The following is a 17,159-nucleotide window of genomic DNA, read 5'->3' on the forward strand; positions in this document are numbered from 1 at the left end:
CGCATAGCAGATCATGGTCAAGCGCGCACACGGACACAATCCTCAGGGAACTAGCTCTTAACTGCAACGCTGTAATTTGCTGTGAAGTTGCCTACGTCTTCGTGTATCTTAATTAATTACTTAATTAATGACAACAACGAGCGCGAACAACGGCATCAGTGCGTTGGCGCAGTAGCGCAGAGGCGCGCCTACAAGCCAGCTGTATAGAAGACGGTGAAGCTATAGAGCCAATCCTTATGGTGGTTAACACGCATACACGATCCTGGGGGAAGTAGCCCATAAGAGATATTCACTGTGAAAACTTGATACGGTGGTTTCAGATAATGCTTCCATTACATTATAACTTGTATTTTTGTGGTGATCAGTGCTGCTCCCTATAAGAATATTTGTCTGTTTTTATTGTTAAGAAAACGCCGGTAAGCCGGAAGAAAGTTCTTCTCCATTGTAGGCGATAGAATAGCTTTTTGTGTGTCAGTTGAGCTAGCCCTGGCGCATTGGTGTTCTTTGATTTCTTATTGCCCCGAGAAATCAAAAAATAAAAGACTCAGTGCCCTTCCACTCTGAAGGATGACCAGCGAAGCTGTCTATGTGGGCCCCTTAATGGGGAAATGCGCCTCCGCCGCTGCTAGGCCCGCCATAGAAATATCCTTGGAATCGGTGCACGCATGGGGAGGCTAACCGCCTGATTCATCTCCGCCACGGAGGCCCGGTATTGGACTATGTTGAGGATCGGCCAACGTGCGGAGAGTGGTTATTGTCTGGTGCACCTCCGCTGCGCGTCGGCCCGCAATTTCACTACCTTCGGGATCGGACCACGTATGGGCAGCGATTACCGCCTGGTTCACCGGCGAATGTATCATCATCAACATCATCAGCCTGGTTACGCCGACATCAGGGCAAAGGCCTCTCCCATACTTCTCCAACTATCCCGGTCATGTGCTAATTGTGTTGTCCCTGCAAACTTCCTAATATCATCCGCCCACCGACTTTCTGCCGCCCCTTGTTACGCTTCCCTTTCTTTGGAATGCAATCCGTCCACCTTAATGACCATCGGTTATCTTCCCTCCTCATTACATGTCCTGCCCATTTGATTTATTTTCTTGATTTTAACTAAGATGTCATTAACTCGCGCTTGTTCCCTCGCCCAATGTGCTCTTTTCTTATCCCTTACCGTTACACCCATCATTCTTTCCATAGCTCGTTCCGCCGTCCTCAATTTGAGTAGAACCCTTTTCGTAAGCCTCCAGGTTTGTGCCCCGTACGTGAGTACTGGTAAGACACAGCTGTTACACACTTTTCTCTTGAGGGATAATGACAACCTGCCATTCATGATCTGAGAATGCCTGGCAAACGCACCCCACCCCATTCTTATTCTTCTGATTATTTCAGTCTCATGATACGGATCCGCGATCACTACCTGTCCTAAGTAGATATATTCCCCTGCCACTTCCAGTGCCTCGCTACATGTAGTAAACTGCTGTTGTCTTCCGAGACTGTTAAACATTACTTTAGTTTTCTGCAGTATAATTTTTATACCCACCATTCTGCTTTGCCTCTCCCGGTCAGTGAGCATGCATTGCAATTCGTCCCCTGAGTTACTGAGCAAGGCAATATCATCAGCGAATCGCAAGTTCCTAAGGTATCCTCCATTAACTCTTATCCCTAATTCTTCGCAATCCAGGTCTCTGAATACATCCTGTAAACACGCTGTGAATAGCATGTGTTACGTTTCGCCTACGACGCGCGGTTTAGCCGGCGCGACTGCAACAAAGCGGCAGACATTTTGGCCCGTTCGGCGTCGCCGCTACGCTCCCCGCCAAGCGCGTCCAGGCATGTTCCGATGCCACGTGCCTTCATGTGCGTGTGTGAGTGTATGTGCCATTGTGCCCGACCGGAGGCGCTACGAGAGTAGAAGTCACCTTCTCCTCCCAGCCATTGTGCCCGACCAGAGGCGCTACGAGAGTAGAAGTCACCTTCTCCTCCCAGCCATTGTGCCCGACCAGAGGCGCTACGACAGTAGAAGTTACCTTCTCCTCCCAGTCTTTGTGCCCAACCGGCGGCGCTACGACAGTATGCGTCACCTTATCTCATTGTACAATCACGTGCTCGTCTATTGAGGGGTTCCTTCTTGCCCTCAACTGCGAGAGTATAAAAACAGCTGCCCCTGACGAAAAAAGAGGGCTCCGATTTCTTCTGTTGAGTAAAGTGCTCTCCCGTCTCTCTACTTCGGTCAACCTGACCGCCAACTCTTTGCGATGTTAAAATAAACAAGTTGTTTTGTTGTTACCAGTCGACTCATGCTTTGCCGGGACCTCCGGATGCTTCCAGTTGTACCCCAGGCCGCCAGGCCAACGCTACCCTTGGGGCTTGCGACCCAGGTGCAACCACGGGCGTCAGCGCCGAGTTCCCAACAGGTCGTACCATCGGTGCGACCACAACAAATCGCGCCATCGGTGCGATCCAACAACTGTCTGCCAGCGGTGAGATCGCGACAACGGAGGCCAGCAGCGAAGAGATGCAGTTGACTGTATGCTGAGCAGCTCAACAACGATCCGGGAGCAGTGCAACGAGCCCTGTGTGATGACTGGTTGCCTGCAGCGGAACGACTGCGCTGAATTCCTGCCTGCGAGGTTTGGTGAGTGCGGGACTTTCTTCTTCTGAGCTTTGCCAGGCTTTTGTTAGTGTCAGAAACAGAGCTGGTAATTGTGGTTGTCGTTGCTGCCGGGTTAGATTGCGGCAAGACAATAATAGGCAGTAGAGAAAGCAGCATTCAGAGCAGCCATGGATTTGAAGTCGTTGCGCAAACCGAAATTGTTGGAGCTTGCAAGAGAGTTGGGTCTGGATGTCTCGGACAAACTCAGAAAACCAGAACTGCTAAAGGCTATTCTTGAGTTAGAGGCTGAGGATGACGAGCTGTCGGAATGCCTTGAGACTATTGAGGAGAGGTCAAAAAGACAGGAGCGCGAACTTAAAGAGCAAAAAGAGAAACAGGAGCGCGAACTTAGAGAGCAAAAAGAGAGACATGAGCGCGAACTTAGAGAGCAAAAAGAGAAACAAGAGCGTGAACTTAAAGAACAGAAAGAAAAAGAAGAGCGTCAACACGTTTTGGAAATGAAGCGTCTCGAGGTAGAGATGGAACGCGCTCGTAATGGAAGTCAGGCACACGGTGCAGGAGAACGAGTATTGTTCAAAATGACTGACCTGATGCGGCCGTTTAAGCTTGGAGAGGACATTGGTTTGTTCCTGGTTAACTTTGAGCGAACGTGCGAGAAGCAGGGGTTCTCTCGGGAAACGTGGCCACAGCGCTTGCTCACTTTGTTACCCGGCGAGGCGGCCGACGTAGTCGCTCGCTTGGATAGAGAGGAGGCAGAGGATTTCGACAAAGTGAAATCGAGTCTGCTAAAAAAGTACAGGCTGTCAGCGGAGGCGTTCCGTCGCAAGTTTCGGGAAAATGAGAAAGGCAGAAGTGAGTCATACACAGAGTTTGCGTACAGGCTAATGTCAAACATGCAGGAGTGGCTCAAAGAAGAGAAAGCGTTTGGTGACCACGATAAAGTTCTGCAGTGTTTCGGGCTAGAACAGTTTTATAGTCGGTTACCGGAGAACGTGCGGTACTGGGTCTTGGATAGGCCAGACGTTTGTACGCTGGCTAAAGCCGCTGAGCTAGCCGAGGAGTTTGTGACGCGTCGGGCTCGCGGAGCTAAGGACGGTCAAAAGGGTGAATTTGGCTCGAAGTTTGAGAGGCCGAGGTTCACGCCCATGAGATTAAAGGGGGACACGCGTAGTGAGGATGCGAGTGAAAGCAGTCCGACCAAACGAAAAGAGACGGCGGCAGCCAAACGCAGAAAGCGGTTCGAGATGAGGCGAGCGCGCGTTTGTTATACGTGCCAGAAGCCGGGTCACTTTTCGGCGCAGTGTCCGGAAACAACACCAAAAGTTGTGTTTTTTTCATTAGGCGGCACTGACGAGAACATGAAGCTTCTCGAGCCTTACATGCGAGACCTCCTCGTGAACGGGAAAGAGTGCCGAGTGCTTCGCGATTCCGCAGCTATGATGGATGTAGTTCACCCCTCTTACGTAGAACCCCATATGTTCACGGGCGAGTGCGCATGGATCAAGCAAGCCGTGGAAGCTCATAGCGTGTGTCTGCCGGTAGCAAAAGTGCTTATTGAAGGACCTTTCGGAGCGCTTGAGACGGAGGCCGCAGTGTCATCTATGCTGCCCCCCCAGTACCCGTACCTATTTTCGAACAGGTCCGATCACCTCCTGCGCGAGAAGGGGCTTTTGTTTGGTGAGGCTAGCGTTCAGGCCTTAACCAGGTCGAAGGTTCGGGAGCTCGCTGCAAAGGCGGTAGTTGTGGGGCCGACGTTATCGAACAATGAAAAAGGGTCAGAGGCGCAGCAAGCTGATATTCAGAGCACGCCCGAACTGAATAAACGTGAGTCTGTAACGTTAAAGGCACCAGATACCGGAGAGAAAAATCCCGATGCGGGAAAGTTAGAAGAGCTATCTGCAGATTTGCTCATCGCGCCTACGTCAGACGGACTTGATAGGTTGCTAAAAGTCAGCCGGTCGGCTTTGATAGCCGAGCAAAAGAAGGATGGTAGCCTAGAAAACATACGCTGCAATGTCAAGGAAGGTATCGCCAGGAAAAATGCGCGTTTTGTGGAAAGAGGTGGAGTCCTGTACCGGAAGTATCTAGACCGCAGAGGAGTGGAGTTCGATCAGCTGATCGTGCCTCAATGCTATCGTCAGGATCTGTTGCGCTTGTCGCACGGGGGTTCGTGGTCCGGACACCTAGGAGTTAAGAAAACTAAGGACCGTCTCTTGCAAGAGTACTATTGGCCAGGGTGTTTTCGGGACGCAGACCATTTCGTGAGGACATGTGACACCTGTCAGCGGGTGGGCAAACCAGGGGACAAATCAAGGGCGCCGTTGAGATTGGTACCTATCATTACGGAGCCTTTTAGACGGCTCGTTATTGATACAGTGGGACCTCTGCCGGTAACAGCCACGGGGTACAGACACATTTTGACTGTGATCTGCCCAGCGACAAAGTTCCCTGAAGCAGTGCCGCTTAAAGAACTCAGCTCAGTTGAGATAGTCAATGCACTACTGTCCATATTTGCGCGAGTTGGTTTTCCTGCGGAAATCCAATGAGATCAGGGCACAGTGTTTACTAGCGCTTTGACGACAACTTTTCTCGAAAGGTGTGGGGTAAAGCTGTTAAACAGCTCAGTGTACCACCCACAGTCGAATTCCGTTGAGAAGCTCCACTCCGCCATGAAGCGCGTGTTGAGAGCATTGTGTTTTGAACATCAAACTGACTGGGAGCTGTGTCTGCCTGGGGTGATGTTTGCATTAAGGACCGCGCCGCATGCGGCTACGGGGTTTTCGCCAGCTGAACAGGTGTACGGTCGCTCGCTTCGGTCTCCGCTTCGCATGCTTCGAGAATCGTGGGAAGGCAGGGGCGACGACCCAGTCGTGGTGGAGTACGTGCTTAAGCTCCTCGAACGCTTAAGAAGGGCACAGGAGTTGTCAGGTGAAGCAATGGCAAAGGCCCAGCAGAGGGCCAAGGTTTATTATGATCGGACAGCCAGGGCCCGTCGTTTTGAGGTGGGCGATGAGGTCATGATATTGCGCACATCGCTAAACAACAAACTAGACGTGCAGTGGGAGGGCCCAGCACGAATTGTTCAGAAACTGTCGGACGTTAACTACGTGGTAAGTCTGCCAGGAAAGCGGAAAGCACAGCAAGTTTACCACTGTAATCTGCTCAAACCCTATAAACAACGGGAAGCAGTGGTGTGCATGATGGTAAACGTTCCTGAAGAGCTTCCGGTCGAGCTTCCGGGACTAGGCTCAGTGACGAACAGGGAAGACACCGGTCAAGTCATTAGTGACTTAGTCAGTGGAGCATCGCTGTCGCGTGAGCAGAAAACCGAACTACACCAGCTCTTACAAGAGTTTCAAGGTCTGTTCTCTGAGAGGCCTGGTAGGACTTCTGTACTTACTCATGATATAGAACTTACCTCCCCAGAGCCAGTACGATCCAAGGCGTATCGGGTGTCACCCCGCCAGAGCGATATTATGGAGGCTGAGGTAAAGAAAATGCTACAGCTCGGTGTTATTGAGGCAGGTGAGAGTGATTATACCTCCCCTTTGATTTTAGTTGAGGTACCGGGCAAGGAACCTCGTCCTTGCGTCGACTACCGCAGGCTTAATTCCATCCCTAAGGATCAAATTTATCCGATCCCTAACATCGAGGAGCGCCTCGAGAAAGTTAGTAGCGCTCAGTTTATTTCCACCCTAGATCTTGTCAGGGGTTATTGGCAGGTTCCACTTACAGAAGAGGCTAGTAGCTATGCGGCGTTCATTTCACCAATGGGAACATTCCGTCCTAAAGTGTTGAGTTTTGGTTTGAAGAACGCGCCATACTGTTTTTCAAGCCTCATGGATAAAGTGTTGCGGGGACAGCAAGAATTCGCTTTACCGTATCTAGACGACGTAGCGATATTCTCCGCATCCTGGTCTGAGCATATGGCACACTTGCGGGCAGTGCTAACCCGCCTGCGCGAAGCGGGCTTGACAGTCAAGGCTCCTAAGTGCCAGTTAGCACAGGCCGAGGTTGTCTACCTCGGTCACGTGATTGGTCAGGGTCGTCGCCGCCCCTCTGAAATAAAGGTGGCCGCTGTGCGAGACTTCCCGCAACCGCGCACGAAGACCGATATTCGGTCGTTCTTAGGTGTCGCCGGCTACTATCAGAGGTACATCCCCAGGTACTCTAATATCGCGGCTCCCCTGACGGATGCTCTAAGAAAAACAGAGCCTCAAACAGTCGTCTGGGACGAGACAAAGGAAAGAGCTTTTAGCGCCCTAAAGAGTGCCCTAACAAGCCAGCCTGTGCTACGATCGCCCGACTATACAAAAGGGTTCGTTGTTCAGTGCGATGCTAGTGAGCGAGGCATGGGCGTTGTACTGTGCCAACGGGAAAATGGAGAAGTAGAACACCCCGTCCTGTATGCTAGTCGTAAGCTGACCAGTCGTGAGCAGGCGTATAGCGCCACCGAGAAAGAGTGTGCATGTCTCGTGTGGGCCGTTCAGAAATTGTCATGCTATCTAGCCGGCTCGAGGTTTATCATTGAGACGGATCACTGCCCTCTCCAATGGCTGCAGACCATCTCTCCCAAAAATGGCCGCCTCCTGCGCTGGAGCCTCGCTTTGCAACAATATTCCTTTGAGGTGCGTTACAAAAAGGGGAGTCTCAACGGTAACGCCGATGGCTTGAGTCGAAGCCCCTAACGTAGGAATCAGCCTCAAAATTGTTTGTTACTGATGTTTTTCTTCCTGAGGCAGGATTTTTTTAACATATTGCTTTTGTTTAGTGTTTCAAAGTGATGACATGCTTTCTAGCGCAATTTTCCAATTTGTGGACGCGTTCTGAGTGATGCTAGACTACTGTAAGGAACTAGGCAGTGGTATAAAAGGGGAAAGAGCCTGGCAGGGCTTAGTGAGGATTGTGCCGTGCTTGCTGACTGAGCGGTTGAGTTTCAGCGTAGTTCTAACGCTTGCCGGGAACGAGAACAAAAATGTGAACTCTCCCGAAGTCACTTTGCAGTGTCCCGTGCGAACCTGAACGAGAGAACGAGGCCTTCTCTGTGCGCTGCGCTCAAGAAACGTCGAGGGACGCCCGACTTCGGTTATGAGCATCATCGAGCGACATCCCTCCGGACAGCGGATGCAGTCCCCTGTCCATCGGGATCTCCTTCCCCCGGCGGGGCGGTCTGTTACGTTTCGCCTACGACGCGCGGTTTAGCCGGCGCGACTGCAACAAAGCGGCAGACATTTTGGCCCGTTCGGCGTCGCCGCTACGCTCCCCGCCAAGCGCGTCCAGGCATGTTCCGATGCCACGTGCCTTCATGTGCGTGTGTGAGTGTATGTGCCATTGTGCCCGACCGGAGGCGCTACGAGAGTAGAAGTCACCTTCTCCTCCCAGCCATTGTGCCCGACCAGAGGCGCTACGAGAGTAGAAGTCACCTTCCCCTCCCAGCCATTGTGCCCGACCAGAGGCGCTACGACAGTAGAAGTTACCTTCTCCTCCCAGTCTTTGTGCCCGACCGGCGGCGCTACGACAGTATGCGTCACCTTATCTCATTGTACAATCACGTGCTCGTCTAGTGAGGGGTTCCTTCTTGCCCTCAACTGCGAGAGTATAAAAACAGCTGCCCCGGACGAAAAAAGAGGGCTCCGATTTCTTCTGTTGAGTAAAGTGCTCTCCCGTCTCTCTACTTCGGTCAACCTGACCGCCAACTCTTTGCGATGTTAAAATAAACAAGTTGTTTTGTTGTTACCAGTCGACTCATGCTTTGCCGGGACCTCCGGATGCTTCCAGTTGTACCCCAGGCCGCCAGGCCAACGCTACCCTTGGGGCTTGCGACCCAGGTGCAACCACGGGCGTCAGCGCCGAGTTCCCAACAGGTCGTACCATCGGTGCGACCACAACAACCGTTGCCATCGGTGGGATTCAAACACATGGGAGAGATCGCATAACCCTGCCTGACGCCATTCTTTATTGGAATTTTGTTGCTTTCTTTATGGAGGACTGCGGTGGCTGTGGAGCCGCTATAAATATTTTTCAATATTTTTACATACGGCTCGTCTATACCATGATTCCGTAATGCCTCCATGACTGCGGAGGTTTCGACTTAAACGTTTTCTCGTAATCATTGAAATGTATATATAAGGGTCGGTTATATTTCGCACATTTCTCTATCACCAGATTGATAGTGTGAATATGGTGTATTGTTAAGTAGCCTTTACGGAATCCTGCGTGTTCCTTTGGTTGACAGAAGGCTAAGGTGTTTCTGATTCTATTTGCGATTACGTTTGTAAATACTTTGTAGGCAACGGACAGTAAGCTGATCGGTCTATAATTTTTCAAGTCTTTGGCGTCCCCGTTCTTATGGATTAGGATTATGTTGTCGTTCTTCCAAGATTCCGGTACGCTCGAGGTCATGAAGCATTGCGTATACAGGGTGGCCAGTTTTTCTAGAACAATCTGCCCACCATCCTTCAACAAATCTGCTTTCACCTGATCCTCCTCAGCTGCCTTTGTCTTTCGCGTAGCTCCCTATGCTTTCTTTACTTCTTCCGGCGTTACATGTCGCATGTCAAATTCCTCTATACTATTCTCTCTTCCATTGTCGTCGTGGGTGCCACTGGTACTGTATAAATCTCTATAGAATTTCTCAGCCACTTGAACTATCTCATCCATATTAGTAATGATATTGCCGGCTTTGTCTCTTAACGCAAACATCTGATTCTTGCCTGTTCCTAGTTTCTTCTTCACTGCTTTTAGGCTTCCTCCGTTCCTGAGAGCATGTTCTATTCTCTCAATATTATATTTCCTTATGTCAGCTGTCTTGCGCTTGTTGATTAATTGGGAAAGTTCTGCCAGTTCTATCCTAGCTGTAGGGTTAGAGGCTTTCATGCATTGGCGTTTCTTCATCTGGCGAATGTATGGGGAATGCTTAACGCCTGGTTCACTTCCGCAGCGGGTCGGCCCGGTATTGCACTATCTTTGGGATCGGATCATGTGTGGGGAGTTTTGTGTATACGCGCGGACACGATCTAGGGGAACTAGCCTTTAAGAGCTTTGCTTTAACTCTGTATAAAATTGGTTACCTGTCCGTGCTCCAAAATAATGAATAATTTACTTCATAATTAATTACGGGGATGAACGCGGGAGCAGTGGAACGAGCACGTTTGCGCGGTAGCGCCGAGGGACGCCAACGAGCCAGCTGTGGAAGACGATATCGCTGGAGCCAATTCTGATGATGCTGGAGGCAATGCTGATGATGATAGTTTTTTGTCAACACGCGAACACGTTCCTGGGGGATGTAGCTCTTAACAGCTTCCCTGTAAAAACACGCAACAGAATGTAGAGATGATAACGGTCACATTACGCCTTATTGTTTCTTGAAGCCTATTTCATGAAATTATTATTGAAAGGTTCGCGAGGACTTACGATCATGTACTCCAGCCAGCGAGAGTGACGATTCAAGGTGCACATTACTAATATGTAAAACGCTTTCTGTAGTGTTATCATCTTTCTGGGCAACAAAGGATAATATGCGCTCAACCACAAAAGATTATGGATCATGGTTTTTCAGAAACCGTTCAATTTCCGAGCAGCACCTAACCGTAGTCAGTAAAATGAATCATCAAAATGTTTTCACGCATAGTGGTAGTGGCTGTAAATGCGAATAATGGGCTGCAGTTTGAGGCTGCACAGATATGCAGCTTTTTCAGTCACGTTAGTACTAATGGCATCCGTTCGCTCCCGCGAGCATTGGAGAATAAGAATGAGAAATGAAACTTTTCAGCAGATATTTGTTATTGTTATTTTTATTCTTTTCCGGTAATTATACAAAATTCTGCATAAAAATGAACCTATACTTTGCGACTTTTCTTGCACTATCTAGCAATAAGAAAACGCCATGCAAGACGAGCCAGATGCATGCGTCGTGCGCCAGAGAGTCCACCAAAACCAGCAAGGCCGGCTGCGCTGTTGAAGTTCACCTGTTCGGCGACCCGTCTCTCTTTTCGCACTTTCTTTTTAAGTTTAGCCTGGCTTGTTGGGCTCCTGGCATATTCTTGCATTCCTTCTGCATTTCGACACTGCACCACTTCCCCACTGGACTACTACGGCAAGGTGTAAAATTTCGTTTGCCAGCCGACGACGCATTTTAAGCAATTTAGGCTAACAGCACGCAATCTACAGACTGGATTCCAAGGGAAGGGAAGCACAGCAGGGGGCGGCAGAAAGTTAGGTGGGCGGATGAGACTAAGAAGCTTGCAGAGACAACACGGCCTCAAGTAGTGCATGACCTGCAGTGGGCGTAACCAGGCTGAGGATGAAGTGGGATACAATAGGGCTCGGCGAGGTTAGGAGGACAAAAGAAGCATACACAGGGCTAAAAAGCGGGCACGTCCTGTGCCTCCGGAGCTTAGCGAAGACACGACAACTCGGAGTCCGATTCCTGATTAATAAGGATGCAGCTGGTAACATACAGGAACTCTATAGCATTAACGAGAGGGTGGCAGGTCCTGTGAAACTTAATAAGAGTTACAAATGACGGTCGTACAGGCTTACGCCCCTACATCCCGCCATGATGACCAGGAAGTTGAAAGCTTCTATGAAAGACGTGAAATCGTCGACGGGTGAAGTCAAAACAAAATGCACTATACTGATGGACGGCCTCAATGCCTGGGTAGGCGAGAAGCAAGCTGCGGACTAGTCAGTGGGGGAATATGGCATAGGTTCATGGAATAGCAGGGGAGAGTTATTAGTAGAGTTTGCCGAACGGAATAATATGCTGATAATAAATACCTTCTTCCGCAAGCGGGATAGCCGAAAGTGGACATACAGGAGCCCGACTGGCGAGACTAGAAATGAAATGGACCTTATACCCTGCGCTAACCCTGGCATATGATCTGATAAAGATCTGATAGATAAAGATCTGGTAAAGGAACGCCAATGTATGAAAGCCTCTAACCCTACAGCTAGAATAGATAAAAGGAAGAGGTCTGGACACCGACCAAAAATGGTTTAAAATAGTTATTTACGTTTCGGCTCCCCCACGGGAGCCTTGTTTACAATGAGAGAAGCGGCAGAGCTGGCGCCTCTTTTTATGTGCGTCTCAGAACATGATTAAGGCACCTGGCATACATGGGCGGCAGATTGCCTTCGTCGCGATTAAGAGTGTGCGCCGTGGTTTGGACGATTAGGGACTCAAGGTAAAGACGCGAAGAATGATTTCGTTCCTTGGCAATCACACGAGATTTCTCCCAGTTAATCTTATGTGATGTGGCTGCGCAGTGTTCGGCCAAGGCATTCGATGCAACGTGTCGTTTCTAGACGTCATTCATGTGTTGCTTAAGTCTTGTTTTGAAGTTGCCGGTTTCACCGACGTAGACACACCGACAGTCCGCACACGGAATGACATACACCACGCCTGGGAACTTGTCCTTTTCCAAAGGGTTTTTCACATGCACGAGCTCGTGTCTAAGTTTCCGGGAGGGCACGTGCGCAGCCTGCACGTCATATGACCGCAGCACGCGTGCAAGAGTCTCGCTTATGCCCGGGACGTACGGAATCGAAGGCCCTCTTTTGGGGGGTCCAGGCTGGGTGGGTACTGTGCGAGCCAGCTGGCGCCCTACTGAGTCAATGACGTACTCAGGGTATCCACAAGCCATTAATTCTCTCCGCACAAGTGGTCTTCCGCTGTTGTGCACACGTTTTTTGCCCGACGAAGAAGAGAGCCAACAACAGACCTCTTTTGCGAAGCAGGGTGCACCGATCTGTAGTTTAGGTAGCGGCCCGTGTGAGTGTGCTTCCTAAACACCTTGAATAACAGGTTTGGCCCTTCTCACTGCACATGTGCAGCGAGAAGGGCCAAACGTCAAGATTTTCTTTGTCGGTAACGGTAGCGTGTGGCTGCAAGGCTTCAAATGCCGTCGTCGCCTTCCTTCCGTAAACCAGCTTCCATGGCGTGATCTGCGTTGTTTCTTCCACCGTCATGTTTAAGGACCGCATCCCAGCTCTTATGTTCGACGTTGACGTGCCTCAATAACATGTCGACGAGGGTCTTATTCTGGCGCTTTCTAAGGTCGTCCGTGTGCGAGTGGTAGGCGGTCGTCCTGCGATAATTGTCTGGATGCAGTGCAGGGTGGCTTGAGTAAGCTCCGCCGTAAAATAATTTCTTCTGTCGGTGATCAGGACTTCTGGAGCACCATGTCGAAACAGGATGCCCTCGACGAAAAATTTCGACACTTCGGCCGCGGTGCTTTTGGGTAGTGCTTTCGTTTCTGCTTAGTAGGTAACGTAGTTGCTAGCCACGATAATTCGCCTATTCCTTGATATCGACATCGGAAATGGCTGCAGCAAGTCCATCCCGATATGGTGCAATGGTCGGCAAGATGGCTCGATTGGATACAGCAATCCCTGTGGCCTTATTTGTGCTGTCTAACGTCGCTGGCAGTCTCCGCATGTCCGGACGTGTTGGGATACATCGGCGTTCAGGCGCGGCCAGCAATATTGTTCTTGTATATTCGATAGTGCACAGGAGCATCCGACGTGCCGAGTGGTTGTATTGTCATGTAGAGTGGGCCGAACCCCTGGATGCAGTGCTGAGGGCAAAATGAAAAGGTAATTGGCGCGCACAAGTGAGAAATTCTTTACAAAAACGCCATTTTGCAGGGAAAAAGAAGACAATCCTTGCCTCAATTCCCTAGGGACAACGTAAGTTTTGAATTTGAAGTAGTCGACGAAGCTGTGTAGCTGCGGGTCTGCCCGTTGTCGTTCCGCGAAGTTTTCGATGCTTATTGTTCTCACGAAGGTGTCGTCATCTTCATCGTCCTGACGTGGCAGATCAGTGGGGGTGCGCGATAGGCAAGTGGACATCCGAGTACTTCCGTCAAGACTTGTAGACAACAGGAACTTATGATTCTTGGAATCTGAGTCCCTATCTCTAAGGCCATATTGGTATGGACGGAATTTCATGGAACCCAACTAACGGCAAGACATTCTTTTTCCCTCGTAGAATAATTCGCTTCCACTTTCCATAGCAACCGGCTAGGACAAGCAACGACCCTTTCAAGTCCGTCTGTGGGCTAGGATAGTGCCGAGACATAGGCTACTTTCATCGGAGTGGATTTCACTGTCGACGCTTTCATGGAAGTGGGCGAGTACTGGAGGTGACTGCAGGCATAGGCGCCAACTATAGGGCGACTTCGAGGCCCGAGCCCCCTATAGAGTTCTACGGAGGCGGAAGCGCCCCTCCCCCCCCCCTGCGAGGCCGAAGCCTGTTCTACCCCCCCCGACACACAAACACCTTAAATGTTATTATAAGACTTTTGTCACCCACATAATTTGAGGTTTCTTTTGACTTGCATGAACTCTTTACTTAAAATTTTATTGTGGCTAATAGTTTACTGCATAATCATTGGCGCGGGCGTTCACTATAGTTGATTCATACTTTTGTTGAATTCTGAAGAATCTTGACAATAGGAGCACAAGTTAATTAGAACACTAGCGACTTCTTCCTCATCCGCACTTTGGCACTTCTGCATTGTCTTATAGTTATACTGTAAATACCATTCACATTCAATTATATATACACATAGAACAAAGTTTAGATTATTTTTGAAAAATAATGAGATTGCCAAACAAATTATCTATAAAGGTATGGATAGTTTATGCCTAGAGAACAGATATGTTGCTGTGTGTTCACCTCACTTGAAATTGTCTTGCATGCTTTTTTGACCTTGAAGAAACGTGCAGACACCAGTGACCCCCATCAGCAGAGTCTTATCAACGGCGAGTGAAACGCACGTTAATAGTATGTGTCTCAGTGTTGCTTCGCTTTCCTGTAAGCAATGCTAACGACCCAAGAAATGAAAACTCTTCTAATAATTTAGAACATTTATTAAGGATGGAAACATCGTCACTTGCACACAGAGGTCATAAATATATAGAGAGTGTTCCAATCAACTTCGTGCACCCAGATTACAGGAAATGAGAAATTGCCCTACTGGAAGTAATCATAGTGCGTATTGTTTCCTCTGCCAGTATTTTTTAATTACTGAGATTAAATCAGCTACTTGTGAATAATAATCTAACTCGAGAAGTAGTGTACATATTATCAAGGTCTCAATGAGGCATTTGTAGGCAGAGACAAGAAATATCTAATTCGCTGTTTTCAGCGTCGTACCAATTGCTTACTTACTTTTTAAGACTGATGAACAAACCCCCGCGAAATATGAAAAAAAAGATACCACGGGACTACACTCCCACGCACATCATGAAGCAGCGCCCTCGAACAAGCTCCCTCTGAGTTAGCCAGAACGAAATAAAGGAAATAAAGAAAAAAACGTGATCGAGCTTGTTCCTTAACTGCCGCGCCCCGGTTAAAATAACACGTCGCGTTTGGCGTTAGTTGGAAACAAGCTATGGTAGCTGTTGTCGTAGCGTAGATAAAGTCCGTGGATGTTTCTTTCTCTTTTTGCCCCAAAACCTATCTCCGTAAAAGCGAATCGACAACGTCAGTGCAAAGATTTAAAGGTGCGTTTTGTTTAGCCCCACTCGCTGTGCCTTTCTCGAATGAGCAAAAGGAAAACATGACCCTGGCCTTGGCAGATGCTAATGTTACGAAGAAGAAGGCCTGAGATATAAATCAGTCATGGAAGTGGGGCGGTAGGACAAATGCAGCGATTCTAATGAGAAATTACTAAAACCCGAGACAGACCGGTAGCTTCCAGAAACAGCGCCGGAGGACTCGGTTCCTGAGTGCTAGCCTACGCGCGAATGTTAAAGGATTTATGGCCTCAAACCTCCATGCTAGCGTGCGGGACGTGGCCACCCAGGTGCCACTTTCCAAGTCATCAGTTTAGAGGATTCTAAATGAATCACCCTTTCACCCGTACCATCTTAACCTGCAGCAATGCTCGGATGAGGACCTGCAGAATCGTCTAGATTTCTCGAGTTGGATCCTCACAAAGGCCGATGAGTCACCGGACCTCTTGAGCTACATGAAGGGTACAGAATCGCCTAGATTTCTCGAGTTGGGTCCTCACAAAAGCCGATCAGTAACCGGACCTCTTGAGCAACATCGAGGGTGCAGATTAAGCAAATTTTCCCGAAACGGTCAGGTAAAGTTGCATAATGCACACTATTGGAGTTACCCCAATGCACTCCGTAAATCGCAGTCAGCATCGGCACCAGTACTAGTGGTCGCTCAATGTGGGGTGCGGAATTCACGCCCGTGCTAATAATAAGTCCCATCTTCTTCGATGACACACTGACTGGATAGCGTTGCGTGGACGAAATCCCTGAAGAAGTTGTGGACAAGTTTCTCAGTGAAACTCCGGTGGTGACGTCTTCCGCTTCTGTGGTACCAGCACACAGCAGCAGCCGAGCACGAAACTGGCTGGATGCGACTTTTCGTGCGCAATAAGTTGAAAGGCACGGGAGTGTAAATTGGCCGGCTCGGTCACCTGACCTCTCTTTCCACTCGTTTCGTTTCTTTGGGGTTATGTGAAAAATGACATTTACATGATTGAGACGGATTTCAGATGAGCTCAAGGCAAGGTGAGGGATGCATGCCATAGAATTCCAGCGTCGATCATCAAGAAAACCACTGAAGGTGTGATAATGCGGACTTAGTACTGCGTAGCTGCAGAAGGAGACTTATTCGAACGCTTCGTCTAAGCAGCAGCTGGTGTTCAAAGGCACTTACGAATTCATAGATAATAAGGGCACACTGAAATCTGATGGTTTAAAATGCGTAAGCATTTCTCTCCTTATCCAACAGAAAAACCGTTGCTCCTTTCGTCCCGCAAGACGATCGATTTCAACATAGCGCCCGCAACAGCGAGCGTGTTCACCTACGTGAAGCCTCTGCCTTCTACGCCAACGAAGCGGCGAGAACACAGCGCTCACGGAGCTCTCCGCACTTTTCGCAGTCTACCGCTTTTGGAGATCGTCTTTCAAGATACGGGCCGCACCGCCGCCTCAGAAGTAGCCTCCGCCGGAACACAGTTGATTACGGTTCACAATGGTTCTTTCTACCTAATAATTGTTGCTTAAATTGCCTTCATTCGCTACATCTTCCTAGTCATTTCTTTCCACGCCCACATCCCCAGCGGGCTATGTGTAACACCAGTGAACGTTGCTTCTAATAACCTCTTCTACATCGCCTCGTGCAGGTCTCACTTTACAGTTCGTTGTTGCGACCGCGCTTCTCCGTTTCACGGTTCTTTCGCGGTCGTTCTCGCATTTACACGAAACATACCAGCAAACCACGAAATACCAGGTCAGTAGTAAGAAACGCTTAGGCGTCATTCTGGTAAATCTCAGAGAAGATTCTGCGTGGATTATTGCAGCTTATGTGTATATAGCTACCCTCCGGCGGTGGTCGGTTTCCGTCCGTCTACGCGTCACGTCCAGACAAAAAAATGTTCGTCTCCAGTTTTTCGCGAATGCTGTGTAGCTCTTAATCTAATGTCGTGTTATCGGGGATAAAAAATCATGCGGAAATTGGCCTCTAAGGCGACTCTATCATTACGCCGAAACTAATTTACTTGTTTTGGTTACTTGG

General features: G+C 49.2%; 1 protein-coding gene across 1 annotated transcript in view; it reads right to left on the reverse strand.

Annotated features, from left to right (window-relative positions):
- Positions 1–17,159, reverse strand: part of LOC142574214 (uncharacterized) — a 121,699-nt gene that overhangs the window by 87,979 nt on the left and 16,561 nt on the right. The window lies entirely within an intron of this gene.

The sequence above is a fragment of the Dermacentor variabilis genome, chromosome 3 (assembly GCF_050947875.1).
Source record: "Dermacentor variabilis isolate Ectoservices chromosome 3, ASM5094787v1, whole genome shotgun sequence".
NCBI classification, from domain to species: Eukaryota; Metazoa; Arthropoda; class Arachnida; order Ixodida; family Ixodidae; genus Dermacentor; species Dermacentor variabilis.